Below are 17,237 nucleotides of genomic sequence, written 5' to 3'. Positions count from 1 at the left end.
TGAAATGAACTTAGGATTAAGGAAATGAAATAAAAATATGGGGGAAGGACAAACTGAATTTTTGGCCATCTTGAAGGGAGTATGAATTGCATGAGTTTAAAGGGTTTGAATTAGTATAAAAACCTTAATTAGTTGAATGATGATAGTTTAGAACTTTGAAATTGTTAATGGTAACAAAGTTGTGAGTTTAGGGTTTGAATGCTAGGGTTTGTGAACCAAATTTTGGAGAAATGCATAAATGATATCTTTCACTAATTGTGGACTGAAAAATGGTCAATAATGACCAAAGGAAATGTATGGGAATTGTTAGAATGGAAGACAAATTCGTAGGTCAATTGGTCATGCTTCTGGCAGCATGACCAAACCAACTTTGAAGGACCAAAATGGAAATTTTATAAGTCAAATTGATATGCCACCAATTGGGGATGAAAATAGACATACAAGGGCACAATTTTCATTAAGGAACCATGCCCAAAAACTGACCAAAACTGGGTGAACCAATTGACTAAAGTGAAATGAGAGCAGGCTGCCACTGCACCAAACTGGCCAAATGAACAGTAACTGTTCATTTGGTCATAACTCGAGCTAGGAAGGTCAAATTGACCTGAAATTTTACCAGCAATTAGATAAGATATATAACTAAAACTTTCATGAAGAACACCATCCCAAATTATGCCATTAACCTAGTCAAATTATTGAGCAAAGTGGAGTTACTGTACTTGCGATTCTGCAGAATTGCCATTGAGCAGTAAAGTTCCAATGGCTATAACTCTCTCTAGAAAACTCCGATTTAGGCGATTTTTAAACCGATGGAAACCTAAGACATAGTAGCACATTTCATATGAAGAAAGTTAGACTAAATTATGAACTTAACTTGATCAAATTACTGAACAAAGTTGGACCAAAAATCTGCCAGAACCAAAATCTCAGCATGAACAGTGCACGTGAACAGTAATTGTATTTTGGCTATAACTTGAGCTACAAAACTCCGATTGGGGTGATCCAAAAATGAGAATACACTTAAGACAATAAGAAACATTTTCTATGAAGGAAGTTTTGTCAAATTCTAACAGTAGATTGACCAATAGAATAGTTCAACTTCGGAGCACAAAAACTAAAAATTGGCAATTTTGCCAAAATGACCTAAGCTTTGAGAAAATGACCAAAACCAACAAGTTTAATGACCAAAATGTGGTATGTGGGTGAAGTTGGAGTTCCCATACCTATTAAGCCTTAAAAAGTCAACAATTTGACTTGAATAGTGTAGTGAATAGTAACCCGAAACACAAAAACTTCGAGAACGTCGAATTTAACGCAATAGAGCTAGTTAAAATGAAGTGAAATTTATTTTTGGATTTATGCTAAGTTATTGTACTGAAACACTGTGAAATTGTGTGTTTCAGCTGAAAAAGACTTGGAAGCCCTTAAAGACTGAGTCAAGGCCTAGAGGCGACTCCAGTCAGGTTTGTGCACAATAAATTTATGTAATTATTTTCCAATTGAAAATTTGAGTTGCTATACTTTATGAAATCGCTGTGTTATTTATGAATTGTGTTGCCACTTTGTGACTATAAAAATGACTTTGAAAATTGTTTGGGATCTCTCATAAATTATTGAAAATAATTATTTTAAATTGATTTTGGATTCACACTTAGCATGACAGTATCACATTTCCTCCTCCATTTAGGGTTGAGATCGTTTATTTTCCTCCCTCTCTGGCTTGCCAGTTGAGGTTATAGATCGGATGAGTACTCATTAGCTAGCTAGCCACCTCCCTCATTGATTTCGGTTAATGGGGTTGAGATTGCTTTGTCGTGGTGTACAACGCGGCATTGATCGGAAATTTTTGTGTCAAGGCTTAAGTTGTGTGTGACTTTGGCAACACTGTGTTTATGAAATTGTTTGACTAAACTGTGTTTAATGGATTATTTGACAAAATTGAGTCATTATGGACTTTGATATTGATGAAATGTGATTGACAAATATTTAAATTGTGTTTGGCAACGAATGATTTATTTATGGCATTTTAAATTTTTATTGTGCACTACTGAGTATTTTTATACTCAGCGATGGCTTATTTTGCTGTCGCAGATAAGAGCAAGGAAAAAGCAGTAGAGTGAGCTGCTACTGAGTTGAAGATCACATCAAGCTTTTGTGCGGGTATTATTTTATACCCTTGTAGATAATTTTGATATAAATATGGAAATGTTGTATGTATCAATGTAGTTGAGCAGTTGTAAATAAATTGTAATAATATTATTTTGGATTTTCTATTGTAATTTAATATTTGTACATATGAATTTCCTACATTATGTTTTGTTAATGAAGATATTAAATATTTTTGAGATGAGAAACCTTGATTTGTATTGTGAAATTAGTTGAAGTGCCTTGAATTGAATTGATTTGAGAATTATTGGTGGTTGGGAGTTGTGAAACATTTTGGGAGTGTTTTTCTCAGGTAATTGAAGAACGGTTTCCTCCAAAAACAAACGGAACTCTGTCAAAATTTTTATAAAATTTGCGGTAAAATTTAAAATGGACAAAATTTTTACTAGTATTTAAGCTTTGAATAAATGGTTTTTAATTCTCACTAAAATGCTCACCACTTCCAAAATGTAAGAAAATCATTTCAAAATCCCTTGTAGGGTACTTAATGGATTATCGGTAGGTGGAGTTCGGTAGTTCATTAAGTATTTTACGGGATCATGTTATGCCTTACGGAGGGGTAAGGTGTGACATGTTTTAGTGGTATCAGAGCATGGTTTTTCAATAAATTTTGACTATGTTTATGAACATTTTATTGACAAGTACAACTGCTCAAGTGTCTTTAATTGATACATATGACATATTTACATCATGAATATGCACTAACGGAGGTCAACCTCCTTGTGTTTGATCTCAGGAAGTAGAAATTTTGAGAAAAAAGAATGGAAGGAGGAGATCATTCCGAAGAACAATCTGTTGAGGCTGAGGTTCAAGGAGAAGCCCCAGCACTCCAGAACGTGAGTGGGTTAGCCACTCCAACTCCTGTTCCAGCACCGCAGTTTCCTGCTCAATTTATGCAGCAGATGGCTGCCTTCTTTCAGCAAATGGCGGGCAATGTGCCACCCCAAGCTCAAATGCCAATACCTATAGCACAACCACAACCCTCAACTCGGCAGTACGAAAAATTGATGAAATTTGGGGCCACTGAGTTTAAAGGCATTGTGGATCCACTGGAGGCAGAACAGTGGTTGGAAAGAATGGAACGAGTTTTCAGAAAGCTGCAATGTACGGAAGAGCTGAAGTTTGAGTATTTTATTTCCTTGTTGCAAGGAGATGCGTTTGAATGGCAGAAGACCATCCCCCACAGCCTGGTTAAGCCACCTGTGCTGACATGGACAGACTTTTTGAGGGAGTTCCGACAGAAATGGGTTCCCGATGCGTATGTGGACATGAAGTTGCAAGAATTCTTGAGTTTGAAACAAGGGAACCGAACTGTAGCAGAATATGAGAGAGATTTCTCAAGGCTAAGCCACTATGCTGGAAGCTTAGTCTCCACCCCCAGAGACAGATGCAAAAGGTTTGAGTCTAGGCTAAGGCAGAGTATGAGAATGCAAGTTGTGGGTTTCAGACATCAGAATTTTGCTGAATTAATCTCACAGGCCCTAGAATTGGAAAGGATAGAATCAGAAGGGGCAGTGAAGAAGGGTACACAAGAGAAAGCTGAAAAGACTACTGGACAAGCATCTGAAAGTGGTTCTGGCAAGAGGAAACAGTTTGGGGGATCTAACTCCCATAGAGGCAGAGGCAGATTTTCTGGCCAAAGACCACCTCGGTCTGGTCAGCTGATCCAATAAGCTTCTCGAGGATCTCTATCGGTCCAGCAGTGTGAAACGTGTGGTAGAACTCATGGTGGGGTTTGTTTCAAGGCTACTGGTGCATGTTTTAACTGTGGAGGAAGCGGACATTTCGCTAAGAATTGCACTAGTCCGCGCCGGTCTGGATCTTTTGCCACATCTGAAGGATTAACCCAAGTCTCTGCACTTAGAGGGTCACCGTCAGTTGCTAGAGGTAGAGGCAGAGGTAGGGGTCCTGGTAGCACTCCTGGAAGTCAGACACTGTTAATCAGCCAACACCCAGTGGCGCAATAGTTAGAGTGTATACCATGCATCAGAGGGAAGAGGCTGAAACATCAGATGTTGTAGCTGATATTTTCTCCATCCTTGACCAAGATGTGTATGTGTTATTTGATCCTGGCTCCACACATTCGTATGTTAGTGTTAGTGTGATGTGTCCTACTGCTATTCAGTGTGTACCAATGGACTATGATGTGCTAGTAACTAGTCCATTAGGCCAGGAGGTCAAGGTAAATAGGCTATATAGGGATTGTCCTTTGGTGATCCAAGGACACACTTTTCTGTCTGACTTAATTAAAATGCCCTTCAGAGATTATGACATTATCTTGGGCATGGATTGGTTAGCCAGGCATCACGCCATGATTGACTGTAGACTGAAGACAGTCACTTTTGGCCTTCCTCAGTATGGTGATGTAGTAATACATGGGGAGAGACAGTTATTGCCTTCAAACATCATTTCACCAGACCGCCAGAAAATGATTAGAAAAGCGTGTGAGGCGTACTTGGCATATGTGATAGACAACCAAGTGGGAGTCCAAAGATCAAGGACATTCCTACTGTATGTGACTTTCCGGATGTATTTCCTGATGAATTGCCAGGATTACCTCCAGAAAGAGAGGTGCAGTTTGAAATTGATGTTATGCCTGGTGTGGACCCAATCTCTATAACACCCTATAGAATGGCACCAGCAGAATTGAAAGAATTGAAAGTGCAATTGCACGAATTGCTTGACAAGGGCTTTATTCGCCCTAGTGTGTCACCTTGGGGAGCGCCAGTGTTGTTTGTAAAGAAGAAAGATGGCACTCTCTGTTTATGTATTGACTATCGGCAATTGAATAAGGTGATAATAAAGAACAGATATCCATTACCCCGCATTGATGACTTATTTGATCAGTTAAGGGGTGTAGCTGTATTCTCCAAAATTGACCTGAGGTCAGGCTATTATCAGCTAAAAGTACAAGAGCAGAGTATACCTAAAACTGCCTTCAGAACCCGTTATGGCCATTATGAGTTCTTAGTCATGCTATTCGGGTTAACTAATGCTCTGGCTGCTTTTATGGATCTGATGAACACTATCTTCAGACCATACCTCGATTAGTTTGTTGTGGTATTTATTGATGATATATTGGTCTATTCGAGGAATGCAGAAGAGCATGATAGACATCTGCGGATTGTACTGCAGACTTTGAGAGAGAAACAACTATATGCCAAATTGTCGAAGTGTGAATTTTTGCTGAAGGAGATATCCTTTTTGGGGCATGTAGTATCAGAAGAGGGTATTAAGGTAGATCCTAGCAAAATTGAAGCTGTCCTTAATTAGAAGCCACCCAGAAATGTCACAGAGATTCGCAGTTTTCTGGGTTTAGCTGGATACTATCGTAGATTTGTGAAGGGATTTTCCATGTTGGCATCTCTATTGACCAAGCTGCTTAGAAAGGATGTGAAATTTCAGTGGACGGACAAATGCCAGCAAAGTTTTGATGAATTGAAGAGATGTTTGACTGAGGCTCCAGTCCTGACTTTACCTACACCGGGTAAAGAATATACAGTTTACAGCGATGCTTCTCACAACGGGTTAGGTTGTGTGTTGATACAAGATCGAAATGTCATTGCCTATGCATCACGCCAGCTGAAACCGCATGAGAGGAATTATCCAACACATGATTTGGAGCTTGCAGCAATTGTGTTTGCTCTTAAGATCTGGAGACATTATTTGTATGGGGAGAAGTGTTACATCTACACAGATCATAAGTGTTTGAAGTATTTGGGCACCCAGAAAGAGTTGAATTTGAGACAGAGGAGGTAGTTAGAGTTAATAAAAGACTATGATTGTCTAATAGACTATCAGCCAGGGAAAGCTAATGTTTTGGCTGATGCCCTAAGTCGCAAGACTATGGCAAGTCTACAAGTTACTCCTTTGTCTTTAGTACATGAGTTGAGATCATTACATGCCAGTTTAGAGATTAATGATGAGGGGCAGACAGCAATTGCATGGCATGTACAGCCAGTGTTAATTAATCAGATCAGAATGGCTGCTCAGAATGATGAAAAGTATCAGAAGCTGTTGGAAGAAGTTTGGCAGGGCAAGAAACCAGAGTTCTCAATCAGAGATGATGGTTTACTGCTACACCAGGGCAGAATATGTGTTCCTAATGATGTTGATTTGAGGCAAATCATTTTGAAGGAATCACATGAGTCTCCTTTTGCTATGCACCCTGGTGGTACAAAAATGTATAGAGGGCTAAAGGAGCATTACTGGTGGATGGGTTTAAAAAGAGATGTGGCAGAGTTTGTATCCAAATGCCTAACTTGACAGCAAGTAAAGGCAAAGCATCAAGTGCCAACTGGGTTATTACATGCACTGTCAGTGCCAGAATGGAAATGGGAAAGAATAACAATGGATTTTGTGATGGGACTTCCGAAAACACAGAAGAGTCATGATGCAGTATGGGTCATTGTCGACAGACTAACTAAGTCTGCTCATTTTCTGCCAGTTCGGATGGACTACAGTTTAGAAAGATTGGCCAAGTTATACATCGATGAGATTGTGAGACTGCATGGAGTGCCAGTATCTATCATATCAGACAGAGATCCTAGATTCACTTTTAGATTCTGGGGTAGTCTTCAGAGAGCCCTAGGAACTAGATTGAACTTCAGTACTGCATTCCACCCATAGACAGATGGCCAGTCTGAGAGGGTAATTCAGATTTTGGAGGACATCCTACGGGCTTGTGTGATTGAGTTTGAGGGTAGTTGGGATACACACTTGCCTTTGATTGAGTTTGCTTATAACAACAGCTACCAATCAAGCATTGGGATGCCTCCATATGAAGCTTTGTATGGCAGAAAATGTAGAACCCCGTTGTGTTGGGATGACGTGGGTGAAAGAAAAATGATTGGACCCGAAATAATTCAACAGACTGAAGAGAAAATCAGGGTGATCAGAGGTCGACTTAAAGCTGCATCAGACCATCAGAAGTCCTATGTTGATTTGAAAAGAAGGGATATTCAGTATGCAGTGGGTGAGAAAGTTTTCCTCAAAGTTTCTCCTTGGAAGAGGATTATGAGATTCGGCAGGAAGGGGAAACTAAGTCCTCGTTTTATCGGGTCATATGAGGTATTGGAAAGAGTGGGTCCTTTGGCATATCGGTTGGCACTACCTCCAGAGTTGGAAAAGATACATAATGTCTTCCATGTGTCTATGTTGAGGAGGTATCGATCAGACCCATCTCATGTACTACCGGTAGAGAAAATTGAAGTAAATCCAGACCTCACATATGAAGAAGAACCCATAAAGATTCTGGCTTATGAGGTGAAGCAACTACGGAACAAGCAGATACCATTGGTAAAAGTGTTGTGGAACCATCATTCAGGCCAAGAAGCTACTTGGGAACGAGAGGAGGACATGAGGAGACAACATCCACAGCTGTTCAGAGATTGATACCAGGTAAAATTTCGAGACGAAATTTATTTAAGGGGGAGAGAATTGTAACACCTCTATTGGTATAGCTTGGTATATTTCACTGTTTTGGTGACCGGCGTCGGTCCAGACAATTAATGGGATTAGGGCCACACTTAAGACAACTTGAGAAGCCATAAACACAAGTAATTAGTAATGTTTAATTAGTTAACTATAAATAAGAAAAACAGAACAGGTTAAACGAGCCGAGAGTCACAGCGATGGGTGTCCTCCTCGGGAACGACTGCGAAATCATTTTAAACTCAAATTTCGAATCGTAAAATGTGACGCTGCGGTCCTTAGGACCTTTATGAACACAGTGGAAAAGAGAAAATCACGAAAAAAAACTGTTAAGCCAGTCAAATAATTAGGTCAGGAAGCCAGAAGAAATATGGAATTATTTGCAAACCGGAATGAACCGGCGAGGGGCAATTTGGTCAATTGATGCCGAGAGCTGACTCCTGACCTAACTGTCAAATAAAATCGGAGAAAAGAAAATTTCGGAATCGAGAATTAAATTAATGAACTAATAGAAAAAAATAAATAGAAAAAAAAAAGAAAGAAGATGGAAAAGTCAAAGGTGATGACATCATGAATGATGTCATAAAGAAATTAATTAGTTGAATTATTAATTTGGGATTTGTGGTCTTCCATAAGATAAAGATAAGAAAAGAAAAAAAAAATTAAAAACCTCATTTCCTTCTTCCATTGTGCCGCCCCATTTTCTTCCTAAAAACCTCCATGAATTCTCTTCATCTAACCTTGAATTCCTTCACCCAATTTACATAACATCCCTAAAAACTCTACTAAAGTTTGTTATTACTACTTAAGAAAGAGATTACAAGAAGAAAGAAGAGCAAAAATTAGGGTTTTGAAGATTTAAGAAAGGTTAGTGTGCTAACTTATTATTTTACTTCTTTAAATGCATATGCAATGGTTGAAATGAACTTAGGATTAAGGAAATGAAATAAAAATATGGGGGAAGGACAAACTGAATTTTTGGCCAGCTTGAAGGGAGTATGAATTGCATGAATTTAAAGGGTTTGAATGAGTATAAAAACCTTAATTAGTTGAATGATGATAGTTTAGAACTTTGAAATTGTTAATGGTAACAAAGTTGTGAGTTTAGGGTTTGAATGTTAGGGTTTGTGAACCAAATTTTGGAGAAATGCATAAATCATATCTTTGACTAATTGTGGACTGAAAAATGGTCAATAATGACCAAATGAAATGTATGCGAATTGTTAGAATGGAAGACAAATTCGTAGGTCAATTGCACCATGACCAAACAAACTTTGAAGGACCCAAACAGAAATTTTAGAAGTCCAATTGATATGCCACCAATTGGGAATGAAAATAGACATATAAGGGCACAATTTTCATTAAGGAACCATGGCCAAAAACTGACCAAAACTGGGTGAACCAATTGACCAAAGTGAAATGAGAGCGGTGCCATCGCATTAAATCGACCAAATGAACAGTAACTGTTCATTTGGTCATAACTCGAGCTAGGAAGGTCAAATTGACCAGAAATTTTACCAGCAATTAGATAAGATATAGAATTAAAGCTTTCATGAAGAACACCATCCAAAATTATGCCATTAACCTAGTCAAATTATTGAGCAAAGTGGAGTTACTGTACCTGCGATTCTGCAGAATTACCATTGAGCTGTAAAGTTCCAATGGCTGTAACTCTCTCTAAAAAACTCTGATTTAGGCGATTCTTAAACCGATTGAAACCTAAGACATAGTAGAACATTTCATATGAAGAAAGTTAGACTAAATTATGAACTTAACTTGATCAAATTACTGAATAAAGTTGGACAAAAAATCTGCCAGAACCAAAATCTCAAAGATGAGCGATTGCGTGCAAGAATCGTATTTTGGCTATAACTTGAGCTAAAAAACTCCGATTGGGGTGATCCAAAAATGAGAATACAATTAAGACAATAAGAAACATTTTCTATGAAGGAAGTTTTGCCAAATTCCAACAGTATATTGACCAATAGAACAGTGCAACTTTGGAGCACCAAAACCGAAAATTGGCAATTTTGCCAAAATGACTTAAGCTTTGAGAAAATGACCAAAACCAATAAGTTTAATGACCAAAATGTGGTATGTGGGTGCAGTTGGAGTTCCCATACCTATTAAGCCTTAAAAAGTCAATAATTTGACTTAAATAGTGTAGTGAATAGTAACCCAAAACACAAAACTTCGAGAACGTCGAATTTAACGCAATAGAGCTAGTTAAAATGAAGTGAAATTTATTTTTAGATTTATGCTAAGTTATGGTACTGAAACACTGTAGAATTGTGTGTTTCAGCTGAAAAAGACTTGGAAGCCCTTAAAGACTGAGTCAAGGCCTAGAGGTGACTCCAGTCAGGTTTGTGCACAATAAATTTATGTAATTATTTTCCAATTGAAAATTTGAGTTGCTATACTTTATGAAATCGCTGTGTTATTTATGAATTGTGTTGCCACTTTGTGACTACAAAAATGACTTTGAAAATTTTTTGGGATCTCTCATAAATTATTGAAAATAATGGTTTTAAATTGATTTTGGATTCACACTTAGCATGACAGTATCATATTTCCTCCTCCATTTATGGGGTTGAGATCATTTATTTTCCTCCCTCTCTGGCTTGCCAGTTGAGGTTGTAGATCGGATGAGTACTCATTAGCTAGCTAGCCACCTCCCTTATTGATTTTGGTTAATGGGGTTGAGATTGCTTTGTCGTGGTGTACAACGCGGCATTGATCGGAAATTTTGTGTCATGGCTTAAGTTGTATGTGATTTTGGCAACACTGTGTTTATGAAATTGTTTGACTAAACTGTGTTTAATGGATTATTTGACAAAATGGTGTCATTATGGACTTTGATATTGATTAAATGTGATTGACAAATATTTAAATTGTGTTTGGCAACGAATGATTTATTTATGGCATTTTAAATTTTTATTATGCATCGAGTATTTTTATACTCGTGATGGCTTATTTTCTTTATCATGAGATAAGAGCAAGGAAAAAGAAGCAGAGTGAGCTGCTACTGAGTTGAAGATCACATCAAGCTTTTGTACGGGTATTATTTTATACCCTTGTAGATAATTTTGATGTAAATATGGAAATGTTGTATGTATCAATGTAGTTGAGCAGTTGTAAATAAATTGTAATAATATTATTTTGGATTTTTTATTGTAATTTAATATTTGTACATATGAATTTCCTACATTATGTTTTGTTAATGAAGATATTAAATATTTTTGAGATGAGAAACCTTGATTTGTATTGTGAAATTAGCTGAAGTGCCTTGAATTGAATTGATTTGAGAATTATTGGTGGTTGGGAGTTGTGAAACATTTTGGGAGTGTTTTTCTCAGGTAATTGAAGAACGGTTTCCTCCAAAAACAAATGGAACTCTATCACAATTTTTATAAAATTTGCGGCAAAATTTAAAATGGACAAAATTTTTACTAGTATTTAAGCTTTGAATAAATGGTTTTTAATTCTCACTGAAATTCTCACCACTTCCAAAATGTAAGAAAATCGTTTCAAAATCCCTTGTAGGGTACTTAATGGATTATCGGTAGGTGGAGTTTGGTAGTTCATTAAGTATTCTACGGGATCATATTATGCCTTACGGAGGGGTAAGGTGTGACAACAGCCAGAAGTAATAACTTGGGACTTCTTCCTCTCCGAATTCAAGAAGAAATATGTGGGTAGTGTATACCCAGAAGAGAGAAAAGGGAATTCATTAACCTGAGGCAGAGACAGTTGACAGTGGCCGAGTATGAAAAGGAATTTGTCAGATTAAGCCGCTACGGAAGGGAGATAGTCCCTAATGAGGCCGAAAGGTGTAAGAGATTCGAAGAAGGATTAAATGACAACATAAAGATCATGATCACTGCCTTGGGAATCACAGACTTCACCAAGTTAGTGGAAGCTGCAATAAAAGTTGAAAAGGTTAGAATAAGTGAGCAGACCAAAAGAGAGAGATAGCAGAAGAGGGGCTCGGGTCAGTCTAGCTCATCTCCTGCACCAGGAAAGAAGTTCAAAGGTCCACCTGCACAGAGTTCAGGTCAACCACAAGGTCAGGTTTAGTCTCAGGGGCCCAGGCCATAGTTCACCCCTAGGAGAGGTCAGTCTACACCATCAGTGGGCAGCTCTCCAGGGACGGGGTTTAGGGGACCAGCCCCAGCATCTTCTGCATGTCCACATTGTCTGAAATGGCATAAGGGGGAGTCTTGGAGAGTGACTGGTGCCTGCTTAAGGTGTGGTTCGACAGAGCATCAGCTGAGGAACTGTCCACGCAGAACTACTACAGCTACTCCAACACAAGCAGACAGACCTGCTCCCGCACCACAAAGGGGTAGGAAATCTAGAAAATATGAGGCAGTTGGACCATCACAGAGGCCTGCATCTGAGCCAGCAGAGAGGCCTGAGGCCAGACCACCTGCCAGAGCCTATGCCATGAGAGCTCAGGAGGAGCAAGATGCCCCGGACGTCATCAGGGGTATATTCTCCCTCTACAATACATCTGTGCATGCATTGGTGGATCTAGGATCCACTCATTCATACATCTGCATCAACCTACCCATAGAGAGGGGGATATTAGTAGGAGAGAGTGATCAAGACATTCTAGTCACTAATCCATTGGGCCACAATGTAGTGGTGAACAAAGTGTACAAAGGTTGCCCGTTAAGGATTCAGGGGTATGAATTCTTGGCAGACCTGATTGAGTTGCCTTTCCACGAGTTTGACGTGATTTTGGGAATGGACTGGTTGTCACGTCATCAGGCAATGGTTGATTATAAACTGAAGAGGATTTCTTTGAAATCTCCTGAGGGTAATGAGATCACAGTTGTGGGGGAAAGGACAGATTCCTTATCCAATGTCATATCAGCCACAGTTGCAAGAAAACTGATGAGAAAAGGCTGTGAAGCCTACCTAGCACATGTGGTGGATACTAGGCAGGCTAAGCCAGATCTGTGTGACATACCCACAGTAAAAGACTTCCCAGATGTGTTCTCTAAAGAATTGCCTGGTTTGCCACAAGAAAGGGAAGTTGAATTTGCTATTGAGACACTATCGGGTACAGCACCAATCTATATTGCTCCTTATAGGATGGCATCCACAGAATTGAAAGAACTGAAAATCCAGTTACAGGAGTTACTGGATAAGGGGTTCATATGCCCCAGTGTGTCACCATGGGGAGCTCCAGTGCTGTTTGTAAAGAAGAAAGATGGGACTTTGAGGTTATGCATTGATTACCAGCAGTTGAATAAAGTGACTGTGAAGAATAAGTATCCATTACCTAGAATTGATGATCTGTTTGATCAGTTGAAGGGAGCAAGAGTATTTTCCAAAATTGATCTCAGATCAAGGTATCATCAGTTGAGGGTGAAAGATGCAGATGTGCCAAAGACTACATTCAGGACTCGGTATGGGCATTATGAGTTTTTGGTGATGCCCTTTGGCCTAACAAATGCACCAGCGGCATTCATGGACCTTATGAACCGTATCTTCCATCCATACCTAGATCAGTTCGTAGTGGTCTTTATTGATGATATTTTGGTGTATTCCAAGACCAGGGAAGAACATGATGAGCATTTGAGGATTGTTCTGCAAACCCTGAGAGAAAAGAAGCTGTATGCTAAGTTATCCAACTATGACTTCTGGTTGAATGAGATTGCATTCCTTGGACACATAGTGTCGGCTGATGGGATTAGGGTGGATCCCAAGAAAATAGAAGCAGTGATGGAATGGAAGCCTCCCAGAAATACAACTGAGGTCAGAAGCTTCTTGGGGCTAGCTGGGTATTATAGGAGATTTGTGAAGGGATTTTCCTTAATAGCTGCTTCAATGACCAAGTTGTTACATAAGAATGTCAGGTTTGACTGGAATGACAAGTGTCAGACTACTTTTGAGAAGTTGAAGGCTATGTTGACAGAGGCACCAGTGTTAACACAGCCAGTGTCAGGAAAGGACTTTGTGGTTTACAGTGATGCCTCTCATAATGGGTTAGGGTGTGTACTGATGCAAGAGGGGAAGGTGATCGCTTATGCTTCCGGGCAGCTAATGCCACATGAACAGAATTACCCTACCCATGATTTAGAACTTAAAGCAATTATCTTCGCACTGAAGATATGGAGGCATTACTTGTATGGTGAAAAGTGCTACATTTACACAGACCACAAAAGCCTGAAATACTTGCCAACCCAGAAGGAGCTCAACCTTAGACAGAGGCGATGGATTGAGTTCCTGAAGGATTATGATTGTGTAATTGACTACCATCTTGGGAAGGCAAATGTAGTTGCTGATGCTTTGAGCAGAAAATCCATCACAGCTTTAAGATCATTGAATGCCCATCTATCTTTGGTTCAAGATGGAGCTATTTTGGCTGAGTTGCAAGTGAGGCCAAACCTGCTACAGCAGATTTTAGATGGGCAAAAGGTAGATGAGAAATTAATGACTACTGTGAGTAAAATCTCAGAAGGGAAAGCAACTGACTATGAGGTGAAAACAGATGGGTGTCTATACTACAAAGGAAGACTATGTGTACCAGATGATGGGGAATTGAAGGCCAGTATCCTAAAAGAAGCACACATCAGTGTGTATGCTATGCACCCAGGAAGTACAAAAATTTATCATGATCTAAAGCTTCAGTATTGGTGGCCTGGTATGAAGAAGGACATAGCTGACTATGTGACTAAATGCTTGACATGTCAGCAAGTCAAGGCAGAACATCAAATTCCATCAGGTTTGCTACAGCCTATACGCATACCTAAATGGAAATGGGATTGGGTCACTATGGATTTTGTAAGTAGTCTACCTCTCACCCAAAAGAAGCAAGATACAGTATGGGTGATAGTAGATAGATTGACGAAGTCAGCACACTTTCTGCCAGTTAGGATTGACTACTCACTAGAGAAATTAGCAGAATTGTATATCAGTGAGATAGTTTGATTGCATGGAATTCCACTTTCCATCATATCTGATCGAGACCCAAGGTTTACATCGAGATTCTGGAAGAAGTTGCATGAGTCCTTGGGTACACAACTCCACTTCAGCACAGCTTTCCATCCTCAGACAGATGGGCAATCAGAAAAAGTAATCCAGGTAAACAATTGAAACCAATTAAACTAATACACATATTGAACTGAAATGGTAATAATAATGTGAAATATATATCAGGTCCTTGAGGATATGCTGAGTTGTGTCATTGAGTTTAAGGGAAGTTGGGATAGATACCTTCCACTGGCAGAATTTGCATACAACAATAGCTACCAAGCTAGTATCCAAATGGCCCCGTATGAAGCACTGTATGGGAGGAAATGTAGAACTCCAGTGTGCTATAATGAATTGGGCGAAGATAAACTGGTAGGACTAGACCTGGTGAAACAAACTGAGGAGAAGGTAAAACTAATCAAAGCCAATCTAAAGGTTGCCTCAGACAGACAGAAATCCTATGCCGACTTGAAGAGAAAAGAAATAGAATATGCAGTTGGTGATAAAGTGTTCCTCAAGGTGTCACCGTGGAAGAAGGTACTAAGGTTTGGAAGAAAAGGTAAGTTAAGCCCTAGGTTCATTGGCCCATATGAAGTCATTGAACGTGTGGGTCCGGTGACCTATAGGCTAGCTTTACCACCAGAGCTGGACAAGATCCACAATGTGTTCCACGTGTCTATGCTAAGAAGATACCGCTCAGATCCTTCACATGTCATCTCCATGGAAGAAATTGAAGTACAACAAGATTTGACATATGAAGAAGAACCCATATGGATCCTGGCTCAGGAAGTGAAAGAGTTGAGAAATAAGCAGATTCCACTGGTGAAAGTGCTTTGGAGGCACCACAACACCGAGGAGGCAACTTGGGAAAGTGAAGAGACGATGAGGCAACAGTTCCCTCAACTGTTTGCATCAGGTAAATTTCGAGGACGAAATTTAAATTAGAGGGGAAGAGTTGTAACACCCTCCCTGTAGCAACTCCGTACAGTTAGAACGTTCGGAAAAATATTTAAAATAAAGTGAGGAACCATAATTAACTCAAATATTAATAAGAAAATTGAAGAAAAATTTTAGAAATAAAATACAACCAAGTTAAATGAGCCGGTGCCCTAACGATGGGTAACCTAGTGAGAAGTTGCGGTTCTCGCAACTAGGAGCCCTAGACTCGGGGAAATAATTATAAAATAATTTTTGGGACTCCAGAGAAGGGTCATTGAGGTTCTTATGGCATTAGAATGCTAAGGAAATGCTTAGAAAAAATTTTCAATCGGTACAAACAATTTTGGCCCGTTAAGCCAAACGGAGGGCATTTTGGTCATTTCGCCTTCAGAGGTGATTTTTTACTGACTTTTCCAGTTAAGTAAATAATTATTATGACATAAAATGTGAATAAATACTGCTAAAAATTGAATTGAAAATGAGTAGCAAAGAAAAAAAAAGAAAATGAAATAAAATTGCAATTTTGACCTCATGCTTATGTCACTAAGCACTCTCACCCAATCACATTGTGACACATGTCCATAAACCAATTAAAATGAGTCAAATGGGCAGAAAATTGAAATGAAAAAACTAAACCCTTTTTCCTCATTTCCCGTCCACCATAGCCAAGAAGCTTTCTCTCCATTTTCTCTTTTAAAGGTTGATTTTCCTAAGCTTCCTCACCTCAAAACCTTATCCTCCCTTCACTAAAATTTATACCCACACTAAGGAGAAGTGTTTGGCAGCCAAGAAGGAGTAAGAAAGTAAAGAAAAATTAAAGTCTTGGTTGGCTTGGATTTGAGCTAGAAGAGGTTAGTACTTATTTATGCATATTTCTCTCTTTAATCCATGTTAGGGACTTAAAATGAGTATGAAATTGCAAGTCAAATGAAATAAAACTTATGTGTATGTACACTATGGAATTTGGCGGCTAAGGAAGGGATAATGTTGATGGTTTTGATGGATTTAAAATGGCTTAGAAATTGTGTTGATGTGTAGACATAAATTTGAAATGGATTAGTATGCCTAATTGACATGTGTTGTGTGAACCTTGAATTTGAGCTAGGGTTTGTACACAAAAACTTGGATCTTGTTCATGTGTTGGTGAATGAAAGTTTAAATGGTCAATTAGTGACCATTTGGCTGTGTATGATGAAGAATTGAAGTGAGTTGTAGCTTGGGATTTGAGTTTGGCTAGGCTGCCCATGGTGACCCGCAGAATTGGACATGAGTCCAGCAGGTTTGGGCAGCCATAACTTGAATTTTACAGTTCAATTGGTACAAGGCCAATTGGAAATGAAACTAGACACATAATGGTACAACTTTGGTGAAGAAACCATGCCCATAAAACCAAACCAAGTGGACCAAAAGCTTGCTCCAATCTGGGTGACCTGCAGTCTGTTTCTGCAGAATGACTAAATGAACAGTATTTGGTCATTTGGCCATAACTCACTGTAGAATGGTCCAATTGATCTGAAATGTTACCAGCAACAAGCTAAGATATAGACCAACAACTTTCATGAAGAAACCTACCCCAAATTATGACCAGAACCTATCCAAAAAGGGAGTTGCAATCACTGTTCACTGCACTGTAGATATGGTCAGTCCAGAAAAATTCCAATCCAGCCAGTTGTGGTTTTTGGACCATAACTTGAGTTAAAAAAACTCCAAATAGA

The sequence above is a fragment of the Hevea brasiliensis genome, chromosome 7 (genome assembly GCF_030052815.1).
Source record: "Hevea brasiliensis isolate MT/VB/25A 57/8 chromosome 7, ASM3005281v1, whole genome shotgun sequence".
In the NCBI taxonomy this organism is placed as follows: Eukaryota; Viridiplantae; Streptophyta; class Magnoliopsida; order Malpighiales; family Euphorbiaceae; genus Hevea; species Hevea brasiliensis.
Note: the sequence above shows the minus strand (reverse complement) of the source record.